General features: G+C 42.8%; 1 protein-coding gene and 1 long non-coding RNA gene across 17 annotated transcripts in view; one reads left to right on the top strand and one right to left on the bottom strand.

Moving 5' to 3' along the window:
• Positions 1–19,258, top strand: part of LOC120096195 (uncharacterized) — a 39,252-nt gene extending 19,994 nt beyond the window's left edge. For both annotated transcript variants that reach the window (XR_015635768.1, XR_015635769.1), the window contains one exon: positions 19,058–19,258. This is a non-coding gene — a long non-coding RNA (uncharacterized LOC120096195). The remainder of the gene's footprint in view (positions 1–19,057) is intronic.
• Positions 1–21,678, bottom strand: part of Esrrg (estrogen-related receptor gamma) — a 618,195-nt gene that overhangs the window by 75,623 nt on the left and 520,894 nt on the right. The gene's annotated exons all lie outside the window — the stretch shown is intronic.

Raw genomic sequence — 21,678 nt, 5'->3', positions numbered from 1 at the left:
AAGTCACATAGGCTTCTAGGTGCATCTGAAATGCACATGTGGGTTCATGCACATAGGACAAAAATCCCAAAGAAGCCTCTTGACCCTGAGCTCCCCAGGGTGCAACCCAGGGCTCCTGCCTGGCTCCAGAGCTCTTGCACCAAACTTGCAAAGCCTGGGTTGGAGCCCAAGTGGAAAGGGCAGTCGTCTGAAACCACTCTCCACAACACGTTTTGCAGAGGGCATGTTTTCCTAGCAGCAGCAACGTTTCTTGTGGGAAGCAAGGGGGCCCGAATCTATGATACATACGAGTACAAATTAGGTCATCTGCAACAGGTGACCCATTTTAATTGAGTGTCTTCTGTCTACAAGTCCGACAAAAGGTGAATGGAAATGAATGAGTCTGGCAAAAGAGCCCCGAGTCTCACAATACCCGATATCTCGTTATTTTTAAACAGCTGTCTATAAACTAATGCTGACAAGCCTTGAACCTTTTATTTCTGCTCAGGCTGAGGTTTCGGTGGGGGTGGGGGGTGGGAATAAAAGGCATCCAGAGAGTGGCATTAAACATGCGACACCTACCATTATTAACTCCTCAGTGTAATTAAAGAAATCTCCTGTTCAAAAGGCCACATTTCTTCCCTTCTCTGTCAGGGGCGGGCACGCTTGGCCTGCACGTGCTAAACATAGGCCCTGTCTTTTAAAAAAGAAAAGAACGTCTTCCTTTTATTTCTGGGTTATTTTTTTCCGTGTGCATGTGCATGTGTGTGTGTGTGTGTGTGTGTGTGTGTGTGTGTGTGTGTGTGTGTGTGTGTGTGTGTGGTTTGTGCTTTGTTAGCATGTACGTGGGGGTACCTGTGCTCAGAGGCCACAGAACTTTCCAGAGTGCTATTCTATCACTCTCTACTTTATTCCACTGATACTGGGGTCTCTTAGTGAAAGTGGAGCTTGGCTGTTACTCAGCAGCCTCCATGACCCTTTCCTTGCAGCCCCAGGCAGCACTGTCATACAGATGAACTCATGAGTGGCCACACCGGCCTTCTCTCCAACATATTCTTATTAGGTAGCTTGGGAGAATCTGAAATTCATTCTACGGAACAAGCTCAGAGCAATTCTCCTGCCTCTAACCTACATCTGGCTTTTTATGTGGGTTCTAGACATTTGAACTCAGGTCCTCATGAGTACAAAGTAGATGTTCTTACATAGGAAGCCACCCAACCCCACACACACACATCTCCTTTCATTATCTTAAAAATCTTATTTCATTTTACTGTGAAAATTCATAATTTTACCATTATAACCTTCCAAAGTAAAATCTGAACAGGAACAAATCCGGAAGTGAGGGTATACGTCATCCTGTCATTGCTTAGAGAACAAGCACCACGCCCCAGGTTACCTCCCTGCACCAGACAAACCAAGAGTGAATCTGAGCTCTAACCTCAGGACCCTGAGGAGCAGACAAGAGGATCAGAAGTTCATACGCATCCTATAGTAAATTCAAGGCCAGCTTGGTCTCTGTGTCCCTGCTAAATCCACCAACGAACAAATATGCAAACAACAGAGTAAAATCTGCCACAAAGTGGACCAAGAAATAGTGTGTATTCTCAGGCCGTGTTAATGAAAACTACACCCAATATATAGAACATATAGAAAAAAATCACTTCAATAGGAATTAAATGTAGGTATAATATTAACATGACATTATACAAGTGTCAGGTTTCCTGTGGCATCTCTAATCTCTGTGACAATGGCAGCAAGGAGTTTCACACAATAGTAGTCTGACTTGTTCATAGACCCCGTGGGAATACTCTCTGTAGACAATGGCTTGCATGAGGTTTAGTCAAACTGTAATTCCAAGCAAACACAAACTAAATATGAATGCAGGATGACTAACAAGTTGTTGGGTTGTGAATCAGTCATTCAGTCTTAGAGAGGACAAAGGAAACAGAGCTTAATGACGCCATTGTTGGGCTTCAGCAAAACAAAGGCAAAGTAATGAGGGAATCTTCAAATGGAGCAGAAGAGATTCTCTACTGTAGGTTACCAGGCCAAGACAACTGTCCTCCCAATACCTTCACTGTACAGACCACACCCAACGTCTCTTTGTCTACCAAGCAGAGGTCAGACATTTCTGAGGGGAGTTAGGAGAAAGAGAGACACAGGGTAGTTTATCAAGGGTGTAGACACTGTTCAAATTCAGAGTTGAGAAGAAGGGACATGGGAGTGGAAGGCATCCCTTGTTAGAGGCACAGAGATGAGGCACTTAAGCGAGCACCGCAAGACCTGTGTTTCTCTCCCCAAATTTGACCAGTTTGGCTATGGAGGGGCTTAAGGTGAGGAAAGGGGATTTGTGAAATACAGTGATAATTTAAAAGTCACATATGAATAAGTACATATGTACAATCAATAAATGTTACACGCTAAGCAAGCAGTGTTTGCTGCACATCGGGGGACTCTAGATCCTACCTGCTTTCAGCAGTAACTGTAAGTTGAGCTTACCTGACATTGATGGTATAGTCACCATGTCTTCACAGCTAACTTTCATGCCTCATGAGGAGACAGGTCTTAAGACCTCACTGTCATGAAATGTTAAAAATGAGTGAGAGAGCTTATTTAAATCTGAACAGTTAGCTTCCTGTATTTAGGTTGGGCATGGTGGCGCTTGTCTGGGTTCTCAGTATTTGGGAGGTTAAGTCAGTAAAATGGCAAGTTCAAACCAAGTCTAAAACATTGAAAAAGAAGGGGAAGAGGAGAGGGGGGTGAGGGAGGAAGAGGGAGGAAGGTGGCAAGCGGGGTGGGAGGTGGGGAGGGAACGAGAAATGGGAAAATGATCTTCAAATCAAACGCTTCTTCTACAGGAATTTAGAAGAAGCCCGTATTTAAGCGAAGAAGGTGGATGGGTGTGTGCAGAGGCTAAATGACCTGAGTCCCCATGAGGAGTCTGTTGGCACCAAACGGAGTTTCTTGACAGATGTTCTTTGGGTACTTGTCCCCAGAGACCTTTGTTCAAAGGTACCCACCAGGTGGGAACAGACTTAAGTTCTAACAAGAGCCAAGGACAGACTCACTGGTTGGTGATGAGGCACAGACACACTTACCTGATCGTGAGGCAGCTCAAGGCTAGATGTTAGGAGTCAAAGCCCCAGCACTCATTCCCGAGTGCAGGGGGAAGTAGAATTTCCCATGAGAATCTCTGCTATTTTCCCAACCAGCTTTTCTTAGTCTATCCTATGGGACAACAGCCTCTCTGTGTGTAACTGAAACATGCCTGAGCCCAAACACAGACTTCAACACACTCTATTGCTATGTACATTCAGCTGAATCCCACACACTATTTGAAATTGAATCAAAGGATCAAAAAATGCAGCCAAATGGTTTTGTTGTATGTTTTGACTGTATATTAACCTCAGTGAACTTGCTATGTAGCTCACACAATTATTATGAAAGTCTCGAGAAAAAAAACAAAAGGGATGGACAAATGCATTTATGTATCATTTATTAATCAGGTGTTTCTGTCTGCTTGAATGCTCTAATTCTACTTCTCCATCAAGAGTTCGCACACAAAATACATGAATCTCTTTGCAATTCTTTCTGTAATTCTCCCTTGCTGATTTCCTGAGTGTGCTGGTGTGTTAAACTTTAAAAGATATAAAAACATGAGGGCCACAAAACACAGTGAAGCACAAAGGAAAAGAGCTGGCTGGACAACAGACTGCCACCATTCAATATTTCACCATTCTTCCCAGACGGCGTACAAAGAAACAGACACTCGATTGCTAAGGGGATATCAGTCGGATTCTAAGAAGGACCAACATGTGAGAATTATATTCAGAATTTATTTAAATACTGAGTGTAAAATAGGAAAGACCATACTTCCCTGGACTTGGGGAATTCGACAAATGAAAAAGAACCCATTCTCTGCCCAAGACACTTTTATTGCCTTCCTGCCGGGAAACAGATGAATGACTGTCCACGTGGTAAGCTTTCTCTCTTCCAGTTCCAAGCGTCTATGAATGAAATACTTAAGGAGATGGAGTCTGACAAGTGACTGGGCAGCTGGAAAAGCAACATACTTTGGATCGTCGGTCAGTGAAGGCCGGAGCCAAATGGGAGCATTAGCAGAGCCGACAGCAGAAGGCTCTCTGGCGTGGGACTTGCGGCCTCTCCCACTGACCTTGGCCAAATGCATTTCCCTTTGTTCTCACCGATAATAGAGCAAATAAAATACCCGTTTGAAAAATGCTTGCAGCTTATTGCTGCATTAGGAAAAGATCAATGTCACTGCCCATGGAGAGGAGGCTGACACCGGGAGATTACAGACAGCCTCGGGTTCGCCACCGCATCTGGGTTCAGCTGAGCAGAAGAGGACTAGATAGTGGGTATTTTGAAGGCCACCAGGACTGGGGAGAGCTTGGCTACTGGACTAAACAGCACCTGATCTCCAGGATGAAAAACATGCGTGAGATCTGACCTAGTCCATTGAATATACCACAAAGATAAAGGTCACGTCTCATCATACACAGTTGTCCAGAACTGCATTATGTATGTACAGATGTGTAGACTATGGGGGGCATGTTCCAAGATCCTTGGTGAATGCTGACAGCACATACAGCATTGAACTCCATATGGACTATATAACACACACACACACACACACACACACACACACACACACGCACACAGAGGAATCTATGGCCCTTTCCATTTTGGCTGAAGCTCTTATTACATTCTATGGCTCTAATTTTTGGTTTGAGGTTGGAGAAAAACATGCATAATATCTCAATCCTTCTTTATGACGGTCTGGACCACAGATTCTGTCTCACCACAGAACTTGGTCACCACGGCAGGCCTTACATTTTCTTAAATCAAGAGCATTCACTTGTTCATAGAAGGGAGAGGGGCGCATGGACTCTCTAAGACATCCCCACGCTGTCAGCGTCACCACTCTTATGACTTAGCTCCATTATTAGGAAAAACCAGGGACTCTGAAACACCCTGGTACGTGTAGCACTCCGGCTGAGGCCGCGGTCGGCTGCCAAGTGACTGACAGCTGGGTGGAGGCATCAGAGACATGTTGGGAAAGGGACACTCCATACTCGGGGCAGAGGGAACAAAACTGCCTGAGACTCCATCATGCACACCTTGATGGACAATAGCTTAAATTGCAACTGTTCTTTATTTCCAGAATTTCCCATTTATTACTTTCTCACGCCAGTGGAGTATACTATGGTTTGTGGAGAACTGAACCCGGTGAGATGCAACCTTTATCTTTGTGGTATATGTCATGGAACAGGTCAGACTTCATACATGTTTACCATTCTGGAGATCAAGTCAGAGGGACTACTGTGCATACAGAGATACACAAAATGTACACAGTAAAGACAGCTACTGTACAGACACAGGTATGCAGGTATAGATTGTGCATGAACAAACATTTTCAGTCAGTACAGTGTTACTTATTTTTATGTCTGTTCTGTTAATTCCCAGGCCCAATCCAGTAAGTCTGAGAACCATCCATGTGCAAAGTATTCCATTTGAAAGAGAACTCACAATGTGTGGGTTTATATTGATATTTATATCAAGAATTATACATTCAAATACCTGGGGAATTACCTTCGTGGTGTCAGTAAAATGGACTGTTGGAAAACATAAAAATAAAAACAGGCTCACACTGCAGTGGTGAGAAAGAATTTGCCCTGTGGAAAGTATGTGGTGCAGATCAGTTACTCCTCATGGATGGGGCAGGCTCGCGTGGGTACGATTGTATCATAATCAAAAGAAACCACTCTTCTCCGTCTTTATGTAAAACCATCAGTATGTGATTGCTCACAGATTTCTAGCTGAAGTAATCCTCAGGCTACCAGGTTGCCACTTATAACTTTTGATGTCCGCAGAGTTAGAAGAAGCCAACTGCTGGAATTTCCCTGATGGAAGCCAAGTGTGACAACTGGTGGCTTAAAGTGATCATATTATATGTTGGTGGTGATTTAGAAATTATTAGAAATTATCCTTGAATTTCACTTATGCCATCATTATGTAAAAGTGCAAATTAAATGACCCGCTTGCTCAAGCTGTCCTATAGAGCACAGCACAAAAGTCTAATTTTGAAACCTGACTCAGTAGGCTCTCAGCCCCACGTTAATGGAAGGGCATTTTCATTGGAACTCATTTCTAACGAGGTTATAAGTTTAACCACCCAGACCCTGTCCTAGCACCTGTCAGTGAACAGTGCTGACATGCTTTGGTCCAAACAATCCCTCACAAAGGAGAAGTTCCCATGGGCAATCAGAAAGAATAATGGAGCAGACTTTCCTGGAGTCACCCGCCATGTTTATTCAATGTTTAAGTCTTGTAAAGGAATGCAAGTCTTCCCAGAGAAGCATGTTGGAATTGCAGGTCAGTTCCTGGTGTCTCAGGAGTTCACTGTCACTAGACTTTACAGAGTGATCAAAGGGGGGTTGGTGAAGAACACACACTCTGCTGGCCCTTCCTGCTTTACAGGAAGACCATGCTCTGGCCTCTCAGACAGTTCTCTGAGGAGGCAGAATTGGAGTTTCATGGCCACAGAGATGGAGAGCAGTTTAGAGCACTGGCTCCGAGTTTAGCTGCCAGCACCCACACAGTAGCTCACATCCATCCCTAACTCTAGGTCCAGCAGGTCTGATGACTTCTGCTGGTCTCTACAGGCACTAGGCACATAAGTGGTGCACATACATGCATGCAGGCACACACACACACACACACACACACACACACACACACACACAAAACTATTATTTATTTTTATTTTACATGTAGTAAAAATTATTTTTAAAAGAATTGGAATTCAGGAATTAGAGGTGCTTCCTTTGGGCTAGGGAATCATTAGGTTTGCAGGACAGAAGGTGTTGCTAGAGTAACTCTAAAGCAAGTGGCATGGACATATGACTTTCAGTGACACAAGGATGGGGGTTGAACTTTTAAAAGGAGAATGCTTGCTTTAAGAGAAGTGAAAATTTGCATGAAGGTGGGGAAACTGATGCTCCCAAGAAGGTTCAAGGATCTGGAGGCACATTGTGAAAACCTTTATGTGCCCAACATAACATCACAGTGGTAAAGACTCTGGTGTTTTTTTTTTTTTTTTTTTTTTTTGGTTCTTTTTTTCGGAGCTGGGGACCGAACCCAGGGCCTTGCGCTTCCTAGGTAAGCGCTCTACCACTGAGCTAAATCCCCAGCCCCAAGACTCTGGTGTTTTAATAAGGTACAAAACACATCAGAACCAGTGCAGCCAGGATTGGTGCGTGCATGTGCGTGTGTACATGAGTACATGCGTGCCTGCGTGAGTGTGTGCGTGTGTGTACTGATTAGCAAAAGACAAGAGACAAACATGTTCATCTACTGAAAGAAATGGTCACCCCACAGCTTCTGTTGACCCTGTAACTCAGGCCTCTACAACACAGATACCAGCTTCTGCTTAAGAACAGATTTCAGAAGCAGACTTTTCTAAGACTCTCAACTTTGCCACCATGAAGAGAACTAGAGGGATGCGCCCCACCCCCCCTTCCCTGAAGTTGCAGCCCTGTCCTAATCCATCATGAAGGTCACTGCTGGGCAGCATGAGGCCTCTGCTCCATCGACAGGGCCTTTGTGGCTGGCCTCTCAGCACTCGGAATCCCTGTTGGCCTTGGAAATGAAAGACCGTGAAATTGAACCCACAGAACCACAAGGCAGATCAAGAGAGGACAGCGCTGGGCCGCCACACTCAAGACTGGAAAAAAATGTAACACTTCTACCTTTTTCCCCAGAAGTTTTGGATGGCCCTATTCCTTGGTTATTCAGGCATGTATGCTCACCCTAAAGGAGGCAGTGAGCAGAGCTCAGAGCTTGCACATTTGGGAATGGAGCTGGTATAAAAGCTATTCTTACTCTCAGTCGTTTATTTCCCCCACTTGTCTAATTAACTTAGTTATATGTGAATATAAGATTTCTGTATGAGGAATCAAATTGGCTCATTCTAAAATGGTTTTACACAAACCTACATACTGTTTTTAAAAATATTTATTTAGATAATTCCAAATTTTAATTAATTCACAAAAAATAATCTAAAATGCTTTTTGCTGTTAATTCCTCTGTGTGTGTAATATATGCATATTCACATGTATGTGTACCTGTGTTTATTGGTATATGTACAAATGTGAGAGGCAGGAGGCCAATATCAGGTGTCTATCTTGATGTGACTATCAGTGAATGCAGAACTCACTGACTGACTAGACTACACACACACACACACACACACACACACACACACACACACACACACACATATGCAGGGGCCACAAAGTCAGGATCCTGTTCTTGAAAAGTCAGCACTGTACCCCTGAGCCATCTCCTTAGCTGCAGTCTTTAAAAGATTTTGCATCATGTCTTGGTTAACTGATGTAGGTGAGCCGAGCCAACTGTAGGTAATGCCATCCCTAGGCATGCGGTCTTGGTATATATATGAAAGCTAACAGCATCAGCCTGAGTGGGCAAAGTGGCAAACAGCATACCTCAACTCTCTGTGCTTCAAATTCGCTGCCTGATTTCCTACTCTGACTCCCCTCAATGATGGACAGCAACCAAGATTTGGGGGTGAATAATGCATTCCTCACCTAAGCTGCCTTTGGTTTTGGTATTTGGCACATGAAGAGAAAGCTAAATCCCCAGTGTTTGTGGTATTATAGAATGGGAAGATTCAGTTGGGCTTTGTAACCCGCCCACCCATGTATTTGACTGTGAGGGTGTGGCCGTGAGGGTGTGGCCACGAGGGTGTGACTGCAGGATAGGAAATGTGCTGGGGTAGCATTAGCACCAGCTGTTGCCTGCATCCTATTAAAATACCCAGATCTCATGGTACTAAACAATCTAGTTTAAAAAAAAATACCTTGCAAATTAGAATAAAGATAATAATGGCTGAAATAGATTTAATCATTCATTCAAATAAAACAGGTTTGTTCATTTACCAGTGTGCATGCGTGTGACCTTAAAATGAGAGGAGTTCAAGGGGTTGCATACAATATAAGTAGGAGGCAACAACAGACCTTAAAAACATCTAGAAAAAACAAAAACAAAAACGTTCTTTAGTTTTTTTCATGCATCCCTGTTACTTATAAACTTTGGCTTTCAAAGATGAAATATGATAAAATATAAAGTGAAGAATATAGAATATGCATTTCAAATTCATGCTCAGTTCCATCTAGAAGCCTGCGATATACTGTAAAGAGTTGCATAAGAATTATTAACACAGAACTGAACTAGTGGAGATGTCTCCGTGAATTTGAATTCTTTGAAACTAAACTGGAATGAGGTCTTGTCTGTTCAGCAGGGGACGAATTAGAAGGGTCTCGGTTTCGAATACACTATTGCAAACAGTGTATTTGAAACCACGGAGTCAAACACACACAGGGAGTGGGTTTATAAGCACGAGTCTATTCGCTGACTATAATGGGAGGGAAAACAATCGGCGAGGAGACATGCTTTCAACATGACGGTGCAGTACTCATAGCCAACGCTGTTGGCAAGGGATGTTTGTGAATAGTTGTGTGTAAGAGTCCAAAGTCATTTCCACACCCTATTGAAGATCTCACACAGAAATGGAGCTCCAGTCCCGTTAGGTTCGCCCAGCTCAAGGGGGAGAACAACACAGGTGAGCAACACTTTACATCTAGGAAGGTATTTTCTTTACAGAACCATCCCAGCCGCTAACAATATTCCACTTCTCATGGGCGAAACAGGAATACATGCAACAATGTGTCCCTGGGAGAGGATTTAGCCTCTCCCAGCCTAAGTCCACACAACTCTTTCATTTTTCCCCATGCTCTTCACCTCATCCTGGGACTCCCTGGATCACCTGCAATAGGCTTTCTAAGATCCTGAAGTGACATAAAATTAAAATAAAAAAATTCTTTTGACATATTTGGAAACTTAGGCTGCTAGAGTAATGTTTGGCATAGGTATGTAACTGAATTTTTTAAAGGAGAAAAGAATAGTCCACGTTTATTTTTAATGAAGCTTAATACCCACAGCAGAGAAGGACAGAGGGAGATCTTTCTACGTGGGGAGCATCTACCAAGTAAAACTATGCATCTATGTCAGCTTCTATTTATACAAGATGATTGCCTAGCTAAGTGGAGCTTTCAAACCCTTCCTCAATTAGCACCTCCACCATATTAAAAAGACAATTTATCACGCTTACAACTTTCCCATCTATTCTTCAACCACACCCGTGTGATGAATGAGAATTTAATGAACAATATCATATTCTTGGTACCTCAGTATAAACTGAGCATTATAGACCCCACATGATGCCTCCACAGGAAACTGAAGAGAGAACTAACTGCACTCCATTCCAATGTAGACATGTATGCTAGAGAATTCTGGGAAGCATCATTTTTTTTTGAAAGAATTATAACCTATTTCACTAACTACAACATTTCTAGTCAACACGTAGAACCAAATTTGAATTACTTTTCTAAAACTCTGCTTGGGAGCTAGAGACGTGGTTCATCAGATAAGAGCACTTACTGCTCTTATTATAGAGGGCATGCATTCAATTCCCACGGCCCTTGTGGCTCCAGTCATAAGCAAGAGCCTACGACTCCAGCTCCAGGGAGAAAGGAGGCCTCGGCCTCCGGGAGCACCTGCACTGAGGTGCCCACACCCGCACAGGACACACCCACCCACATAATTAAATAGTAAAATCAATCATTAAAAATATTTCAGTGCACTCAGGAATAGATAATCTATGCTTTGACTACAATATGTGGCCAACTGTAAGATTTGTCCTTTTCTTTTTTGAGATTTTAATATTAGGACATTGTTCCTCCCTTCCCTTTCTATCCTCCCAACCCTCCCACAGAGTCCTCCTTGCTCTCTCCTGAAATTGAAGAGCAAAGCAGGTGTAATTTGACATTGTCTGGTAGAGAAGCATTTAGATGCCGGGGAAAGCATTAACAAAATAGAGATCTGCGAGCAGTGCTCATGGCTAGTCTGAAATCTCATTCCAACAGTAAGTGTGGTTGTCTATCAAGTGCTTATGAGAACAGATTTATGGAAACTAACTAAGAGTAAAGCTTTGTTCTTATTAAGAACCATGAATATGTATGTAATTTTAGCCAGACTAAATTAACCCAAAAATGAATAAATAAAAAAATAAGGACAATAATTGTTTTCACAAGGGAAGGATTCGCCTCCCTTCCCCCCTTTCGCTTTGGAGTTTCAAAAAACAATACACATTTTAAAATAAACTGTGTGTGAAAGAAACAAAAGGAAAATAATCTGTAAAGAGTCCACTGAGGAGCAGAAAACATGCACAATCCAACACAATCACTTACACACATTCAGAGGTACACGTATACACATGCATTCACATGTACACTCGCAGACACACATACATACACTCACACACCCACATTCACATGTACCCATACACATGCCCACACACACTTATGTACTCATATACATTCCCACACACATGTGTGCACACACATGCACACACACATACACAACACATACATACACACACATGCACACACACATGTGCACACACATACACAACACATACATACACACATGCACACACATGTGCACACACATACACAACACATACATACACACACATGCACACACACATGTGCACACACATACACAACACATACATACACACACATGCACACACACATGTGCACACACACATACACACACACACACACACACAGAGCAGTGAGCATTTTGGGTAAGTATAGCCTGCAGGCTAAACACAGTGTTCTATCTGAGCATAATGCATGAAAATTAGTGTCAGTGCCAATGCTATGCTGCTAATGGGCTGAGTCTGCTTATGAGGCATGACTCTTCACTGATAAGGTTATATTTTTATAATATACACCTTTGGAGGTTACATGAGTTGGGATTTAGATGAAATCCCATGTTATTTATCAGTAACAATGTAAAAGCACTACACACACACACACACACACACACACACACACACACACACACACACACGAAAGCTCTCTATGCCTTATGGGTATTATGGGTATGGTATGCTGACATGCTCCCCCTGGCTAATGCTCAATCATTACTATGAATCAACAGCAATAAATATGTGAATTAAACCTATGGTTTCACTTTCGTTTTCAATCTGATGGCTTAATTTGATTGATGGCCACTGATCATTAGGGCTTTTTAAAGGAAATTGCTATTTGAGTTTTTGACAAGCTTGCAAATCATTTTATTCTTACAGCGTTCATCCCCTTGGGCTCCGGGCTCCTCTACACCTTTCTGATTATCCCCAAACCAGAAAATACAGTGTGACCCTTAAAGCAATAACACACAATGCAATCTTGACCGTTTCTATTAATAAATGTATTTTTATGAATTAATTCAGGCCTGCCATCGGTATGAATATATACTTATAATTTTAATGCTTTTTCTATTCCTGAGACCTCGAATGTATTAATGGCCTCCATTTCAGACTTTGGGACACAGTTGGTTTTGACGTGGAAATGATTAGTTAACATATAAGTTATGCAGCACATAACTTGCACTTGGAGCATAACTCAGAACCTTCAGTAAAGGACACTGACTACCACCTAGTTTATAGGCTCAGATTGCTTGGGGAAGATGTGGCCAGCGTGCTGCATTTGTTTTCCTACTTCCAAGACCCTTTATACTAACATAGGGAAGATATCGTGAGATGGGGAGAAAGCCTACTGGATAAAGGTCTTTCCTGAAAGCTGGAGACCTAGACTTTAGATCCCAGAACCCAAGTGAAAAGCAGGGAGGTTCAGTAGTCACCCATCATTAAGCACTCAGGAGGAAGCGGAGACATTAGAACCTTCAGACAAACTGGCCAGTGATACCAGCTAGAATTAAGAAGCTGTGGGTTCATCAAGAGACCCAGCCTTAAGAGCAACCAGGGAAGACACACGATGTCAGCTTTGGACCTCCAAAGGCACATGCTCATACTGCATGCCTACCACACTCCTTTACTGATACCTGGCCATTGCTTGGGGACAATGAGATATGTCATTAACACAGAATGTCAAGTTATGCCTGGTCTCATAGGACAATGTATGGTCCCTGTTTCTGGTTCCTGATTCAACACTCCTTGCAACTTTGAAGTGAGGAACATGGACGGATTCTACTGAACGTTTCAATGGAGTGAACTTGCTGGGCCCATGGATTGCCTCAGAATGGGCTCTGGCTTCTAGAAACACCAAACATTTATTAGAACTTTGGAATGCTCAGGCCCTGCCTTCCAGTTGTCTCTGGAAGGATGAGGGGACAAAGACTGAGTTAAATGCCAGTGGCCAATGACTCATTCAATAGTGTCTAGGACATGAAGCACCCATGACAGCCAATGAACCAATGAGTTTCAGGGAGCTTCTGAACTGGAAAACATGATGATAGGGGCATAGCCAGAGAGAAGATGGGGGGATCCTACTAGTGAGAGGAGCAGAGGCCTGAAGCTGTAGGCATGATTCAAACAGATATACCTGAAACGAACCACTGAATACTTTATGGTGTGCAATCTGAGAGCTAGTTACGGTGTAGGAAAATACCTTGGCATGGGCAAAACCCAAATAGCTTCTGGGCCTCGATTTCTCAGTGTCATCTCACACTATGAGGAAATAAGGTATTTGGGGAGATGCCTGTGATTAGAAGCATGGACAGTAAACAAGGCTTCCATGTACCAGAAAAGCAAGACAGTGAAGGGGGAATGACCTAGGAATGTTGGCAAATAAATAAATAAACAAACAAACAAACCATCTAGAAGCAATTTCCATTACATAAGTCTGGGATTAAACTGGGCATTGAAATCAATGACAGCTGTGGAGTTTAACTCCCTGAATAAAACAGAAACCCACAAGTCCACATCACCATATGTAAATACGCGTGTAAACTTATGAACTGGAATAATGGCTTCACATTAACAGGGCTGCAAACATTTTTACTACTTTGAAATGGGCAAGCGCCACTTCGCAGAGGAAAATGCCTGGTACATGGCCGCAACCCAGGGAAGAGGCCGATGCCATCGGTGATGGGGAAGGTCCCCTGACATGATGAGATGGAATCGATGGGTCAACAATGGGTCAATTCTGTGACCAGGCATCACCATCTGAATCGCATGCAGCGACGTCATGACAACACACCAGGGATGCTGCGACATCACCAGTCCGCGGTCTTCAAAATCTTCAGTCTTGAGAGTCAATGGAAGAGTGGGAACTGAAGTAGAAACCCACATTTTGTGACATTGAACGTACCTTGGTCTTGGAGTTCCTGTCAGCCATTGACAGTATTGCCTCTGCCGTTTTACTCCTTGGCTAACACTTGGTTCTATTTCCCTTTTTACCACTAAATGCTCCAAAACACTAGATTTATCAGGGATCAACTATGCCAAAACACCTCTTTGTCCTCCAGTAGATTTTGATACTTTTATCCCAACACTCTTGACCTATATTTTCAATTGGTGTTAATGGCCCTGGAATCACTACAGTTTCAGATTAGTGCTACCATCCTGCCAGAGGGGTTGAGACAGGCTGAGGATTCGGCTCCCCTCAGCAATGAGGAAAGGAAGCAGGTGCCAACCTCTGCAGGTGATGTGGGTTGCCGAAAACCCTTCATCAGATCCACATGCAGCCCTCCTTACAGTGACCACTGTTTCTCAGCCACACAGACAGAAGGAAGTCAGTCAATGAGGGAAAGCAGTGCCCACTGTACATACTGAGCAGTGCGAATGAGTAATAGCCATGTATCCCTCCACTAACATATGCAAGGCTGTGATCTGTCTGCTTCATTGTTGACTTTTTTTTTAATGAAAATGGATAGCGCTTTATTGTTAGTTATCTGTGTGGGGCTGAGGGTTAGAAGTGAAAAGGATGGAAGGAAAATGAACAAAATCAATGACAGTAGGTGGTGAATTCCATATATCTGAAACTCAACTTTACTGTTTTAATTAAATGGAAATACAGGCTCATTGTTTTAAGGGCATTAAAAAGGACAATTAAAACCTGACTTTGCAACCCACATACACACCCCGAAGCCATCTTTTCTATATGGAACACCCTCGACAACCGGCCAAGCACAGGTTGGAAGACTGGGCTTCAGATAACAACTGAGTGTTAGTTAACTACCTGCGTTCCAATGGTTCCTCTCAAGCCAGCTTACTGCACTCCCACTGACCACTGTCCTGTGAAGTCGAGATAGTCTTCTAAAGTTTGAAGTAATTGATAGAGTTGTCAGCCGTGAATTCACAGGGAAACATAAATAAGCCTGAACACATCCCGGGTGATAATTTTAGGATTCATTCTGTGCACACACATGGGCTTTTAATAGTATCTTCTGTCGAAAACCATGAGATATCTCTGCCAAGCGATCTGAAGGAGCAAAGGAGGACCTGAGTTCACACTCACGAGACCTGGCCTCAGCTCCTTGCTCCATCAATTTTGGACATATGTGGCTTGCTTGTTAAGTAAAGGAAAAATTATCTAGCCATGTGTCTGTCAGTCAGTCAGTCTGTCTGTCTGTCTGTCTGTCTATCTATCTATCTATCTATCTATGGATCGATCTACCTTATCTACCATCTATCATCTACCTATGTCTCATCAATCAATCAGCCAATCATTTATCATCTCAATCTTCTACATCACATATGCATATATTATATAATATATAAATGTATGTCTTTTTTAATATCTTATTTCATATATAAATATATAAAATATTAATATATTCTATATTTACACAGAATTTGTTATATATTATGCATATAATTTTATGCTATATATTAATAATATATATTAAAGATAATATATTATTATGTCTATAATCATGATAATATATAATAATGATAAAATTAATTTGTAATACATGAATATATAAATATAATACAAATAAAATTTGTGATATAATAATATATATCAATGCTCTAACGTGTGTAATAATAGATATTAAACATGTAACATACATCCACACACATGATAACCAAAGGAGTGGCAGCATCTCTCGATGCTCTCCTACTTGCTCTCCCTAATACTTCACATCTATATTACAATATGCCCTCCCATTCCTTACACTTTCACTTTTTGAAATTTCCCCATTTCTAGAAAATAATGACTTTTCAAGATACTATTTATACCTACGTGAATACAATTTGGAATTGGGATATGTTGAGGCTTGCAAAATGTGTGTTGGTCTCACACTGCACATTGGTCAGCCCTAATGCGGAGCCGTTCAGTCTGGAGGCAGGATATTCCCCAACTATCTTCTTTCACCCCAGTTTCCCAAAGTGGTCTTCTGCCTCTACCTCACCCACAGACGGAAGTCTTAGCATTCTGGACCCAACTGGAGTCTTAGCACTCCAACAGAATGTAGCTCGGACATGGGCTGGTTAGAGAGAGAACACAGCTCTGCTCCTTTCTAACTCCCTGCCTTCTGTGGAGTTCTCTACTTCCTTTCCTGTGGAGTGAGCACAGGAAGTCATAAGAGGCAGGAAAGGGCACCTGGCCAACAGCGGACACAGAGCGCTAGGTAGAACTCCTTGAAAAGATGTCGAGTGAACGGAGGAACCACCAGCGGAGGAGGATATGAGGAGCTTGGGGTGTCATTAGTGAAGGCATTGGGACCTGTCCCCTTCTAGTGTGTGTCCCGTTACTACAGGTAGGAGCTGAGTCTACCTTGCATGGTAGACTAACACAGGTCTGGAAGATGATTTCATGGAACCCTCTAGGGTAGGCCGTGTGAGGACCTGTGCACAAGTCACAAGTCGTAGTCCATTTCCTAAATGGGAAATAAGAAGAGAAAATTCTTTCCTGGCAAATGTTTGCTGTCCATGTTCAAAGAGGTATGATTAAAGTAAGCACATGCTAAAATATCTTTGAACAACAGAAAACACACCTTGTGTTTTTCAGCGTTGCTATGACTACCTGGGAGGGCTTCGTTGAATATCAAATATTCTAGTCTCAAAGTACCTGGGTCTCCTCATCCGAGTGACTCGGGTGCGTTAACAAGAATGACAGGGCCTTCGGACAAGACAGAAGAGCCTGTGACTTGGTACCTCCGGCTCTCTCCTGACACAACCAATCCTAGTTGGAATTGTTTGCTTGCACCATTGTGGAACCCCTTGAATAACACTGGCAACAAGACAGACCTGCTCTGATTCTATCCTGGAACTTATGTATTAAAGAACTTTAAACACTATAAACTTCCTGTAACAAATGTCTAAAGGGAAGAAAATGTCAGCTTCTCAGGAAGATGTAGCAGACATCTGATATCTCTTATACTCTTAGTACCTTCTCTCCATTTCCGGAGACAAATAAATCCCGAGAGCGCCTAATTGACTGTCTGTGCAAGCGCAACTCTGTGAAAAAGCACAAGCCTTTCTTGGCTGTTCCCTTCAACTCCCAGCTCCATAACAAAGCTGATTGCATGCACAAACTCTCCGGAAGCCCTTGGGATCAAGAGTCAATTTTATTCTCTACAGTGCTGGATTATGAAAACGATTACACAGAACTTCAATGGCACACCCTCCCCCTCACGCCTGCCACTCAACACACCTGTCTACTTTGAGTATAAAAAAGTGGTAAGGCTCCAACAATAAAAACGGGCATCAAATTCGTCGAATTGGGTGTTTTCAGCAGTGTGGGAGAAAAGACAGGGATTGCCTCTTACATTTCATAAACTGGAATTGGACTTAGGGTGCCCCTAAGACAATTGCCATAGCACTCAGGAAGCACAGCCCTGGCCTCTTCAATTGCTTCCATCCAATACAAGCCCCATCCCTGGGGTCAACTGGCTCACAGAGAAAGGCAGACGGGGAACAACATAAAACACGATTACTCCTCTAGTTCTCCCTAAATGGTCTGGGTAGCCGTCACTTTACCCTGTGTACCCTCCATTCCATTAACGCCCAAAGTAATAAAGACTTCTGTCACCACACAGGCTTTCATCTTCGGGGCTCTTTTCTCTTCTCCTGATAAGACTGCCAACTCCACTCTCTGTAAATGAGCTCATGTGAATGCTTGCAGTGTATGTGGGAGACAGGGTGTGAGGCAGGCATCACACAGCATCCCGGATGGGTCTCCGTCTGCAAAATCGGAGATGTTTGAAGGGGTTCAGAACTGACCGGAGGTGAGCCAGCCTAGAAGGAGGAAGCCAAAATGGAGGCATGAGCAGCCTCTACCAGCTCACTTTGATTTTACAGGACTTGAAGATGTGTAAGTGGAGGGAAGGGAACACACTAGCTACTTCTTGACAGATTTGTGAACAATAAACATTTGTATTGACTTGGGCCAGCAGCACTAGCCAATATTAATGTTCCGTGTACGTGGGAGTTGTGTCTTGTGTGGGACAGATGGCTGAACCATCACCAAGCAGTCAATTCTAAAGTAAGCGAATTGTGGCTTGGGCTTCCAAGTCCAAAGAGTCACTAAATTCAATTTTTTTGCAATCAGTGGCATATGTTTGCATCTGTGTGCTGTACGACTTGGACCAAAACTGATCTGGCCACAGCATCCTGAGGACTGAGGCTACACAATTCCTAGTGTTAAACTGATTGTGAACACCAAAGGGGGAGAGGTTGATTAATTCAGTTTGGGGGGTTGGGCAGACCCACTTGGGCATCTATCATCTTTGCAATAAAGGCAACAACAGCTGAACAGTCAGGGGTTTTCTGTTTTGTTCCCAACATGTCTGGCCTTTGATAACAGTAGTTAATGGGAATATTAATGAATAATCTAATAACAGTGTTAGAGATAAGAGACCACTTGCCTAGCATGCACAAAGACATAGGATTCATCTCTATCAGCACCCCGAGACAACATACAAACATGCATGCATGCATACATACATGCATCATACATACATTCATACAAACATACATTCATACATACATACATACATACATACATACATACATACAGCTGGCTGTAGATCTGACATGTCCCAATACCTCCTATGTGTTGTCATTAAGACCAAAGACTAAGCATGTGTCAGAGGGACACACAGACTTCTGGAAGTCAGCATTTGGTGTAATTCTTCTGTTTGCTATATTGTTTTCTAGGACTGGACATAAAGAACCAGGAAGCTAGAACCATGGTGTGATTCATCCTGGGAACAAACACACCGGAATCTGAGCTGACCTCAGCTGCTGCACGGGCCCTCAAATACAACTTCCTGCTCAAGAAAATGCCAGTAGAGATCAGAATGCCTCGTGAGTGAGAAACTCGCAAGAATTTAAAATGCAGTTATTTAAGGCCCCAAATAAGAGGTCAGTGCTTTACTTGGGGCCGGGGATGGCTGAGCAATTAAGAGGTAAGAGCATGGTTGCTCTTACAGAGGTCCTGGGTTCAGTTCCAGTACCTAAATGAAGGCTCACAAACATCTGTACCTCCAGTTCCAAGGAATCAAATGTCCTCTTCTTGCCCTTCCAGGCACTGTATACACACGGTGCATAGACATATGTGCAGGTAAAACAACCACATACAAAAACTAAAATCAAGCCTCTTTTGATGCATTACTGGGGAGGTTTTTATATAATTGTCAACTACAGGCATAGGGGGAACAAGGCTCACAGGGAAACCCCAGCTTGTGGGACTAAGGAATAGTAGCTCTAATGGGTGATGGATTTGCTTGTGCCCTGTAATCTCCCTGAGACGGGGATTAAAACGGCCATGTGCCTGCCAAATCTCTATGCTTTTTAGTTTGGACGGGTAAGGTTGAGAGCTCGGGATCCCAACCGTTTAGAGCCGTGCTGAACCCCATAGAAAGAAAGCGAAATGTATTTGGGGGGCTAGGGACTCATCTCTGACTCTGGTTCAGATGAAGGGGAGAAAAGAGCCCGATCTGGCCTGGGATGTGGAGCCTCTTCTCCAAGATGCTCTAAACGCTGTTTTGCTCTGCCATGCTTTCTGCCTTAGCAGATGAAAGCGACGGCTTGGATGCTGTGTGAGGAGAAAGGGAAGGAAACTACCAAGGACATACAATCCTGACATACAAACCTCTTAAAAGGCACGAACTAGGCAAAGAGGAGGAACTGAGGCAAGGCGTTTCGGCGCTGAACAGCAGGACTTCAAACGATGAACAAACCCACGAAAGTGGGTGCTGAAGCCACTGAGAGCCGGGGTAGAAGGACTAGGGAGCTGTCATTAACAGAAGCACAAAGGCAAGATGTGCAATGCCAACCTAGAGGAATGTGGTAGAGCGCCAAAATCACAGGCGTGGACACTAGAACATAGTCATAGCTAAAGGCTTCAATCACTGGGAAAGAGGCATAAGAGGGGAAGTAAGTTCAAGCACAAACCGGCTCGTTAGATCTTCCAAACGATAGTAAAACCTCAAGCAATCATGTGCCTCATCATCTATAATATGAAAAAAAACCTCTGAACTAGGTGTATGTCTCAATGGCAGGTGTGTGTGTGTGTGTGTGTGTGTGTGTGTGTGTTACTACAGTATTATCTATAGTATATATACATGTGTATACACTTTATGCATATATATACTCTAGTATATATACATATGTGTGTGCATATGATACATATATAGATAAATGTATGTGTATATGTATTTGTGTATATAGAGACATATATATCTATATATGTATTATGCATGCACAGACATTATATATACATATGTGCATATACATATATGTTATATGCACCACATAAACTTCTATACATACATAGGCTTACATATGCATAACACATACATATAGAGAGATCTGCTGTGTATGTTCTTAGAGACTGTATTTTTCCTTGGAACTTTTTGAAACTGCTATTTACCATTTCTGATATAATTAATGGGATGTTTATAATGCTTAATGCTGAAAATCCTCCAATTTAATTTTTAAAATGAATTATTTCACTTAATAAGGAAAAAATCCTTTCGATTTTGCCTGAGCGCTCCAATTCGCCCAGTCTCCCATATTTCCAGCTATTAGCCCTTTCTTACAAAGAACCACTTAATAATGTTCACTCTAACAGCCTCATTTATTTTCCAGAAAATTAACTCAGTTTCAATCCTGATTAATGATTTCATCTAAATGAATCAAATTAAAAATTGAAAATTATATTTCAAAAGCCAAAGGAAAAAAATTGACCATTTCCAGTTAACAAATGATCCTTTCAAATATTAAAAGATGACCATAGCGAGCGTGTGGTGGTAAAATGGAATCTGACTCAGGCCTGCTGCTTCTCTGGAGTTGGGAGAAGGGAACCTGGGGCAGGGGGAGCAGGGGAAGAAACAGAGAAAGAAAGGGAAAAGGCATCCTAAGCAGACAACACAGAAAGCCCTGGGATGCCACACAGACTTCGCCTGGGTTTGCCTTGCAATCGGTGTTCTGAACTAACAGGAGCACTTCCTGAGGCTGGAAGCAGGTGGTTCTGGAGGAGACCCAGCAAGAAGGGGTCCAGGGGGAGGCCTTGTTAACAACACACATCTGTGGGAGAATGTGATGCAGTGAGCTGAAATCACATTCTCTCTCTCTCTCTCTCTCTCTCTCTCTCTCTCTCTCTCTCTCTCTCTCTCTCTCTCTCTCTCTCTCTCCACTGTAGGTATCCCAAGTGTTAGGGAAGAAGTTCAGGATTATGTCCTTTTTGTGGAGAAACCATCTTCAATCCAATTCTCCAAACACATGTTAGTCATGAGTAGCTAATCATCTGGATATGGTGGTACCTTTGATCCTGA

Source organism: Rattus norvegicus, chromosome 13 (assembly GCF_021556685.1).
Source record: "Rattus norvegicus strain SHRSP/BbbUtx chromosome 13, alternate assembly SHRSP_T2T, whole genome shotgun sequence".
Lineage (NCBI taxonomy): Eukaryota > Metazoa > Chordata > Mammalia > Rodentia > Muridae > Rattus > Rattus norvegicus.
The sequence above is the reverse complement of the archived record's forward strand: the minus strand, read 5'-3'. Positions and strand labels throughout refer to the sequence as shown.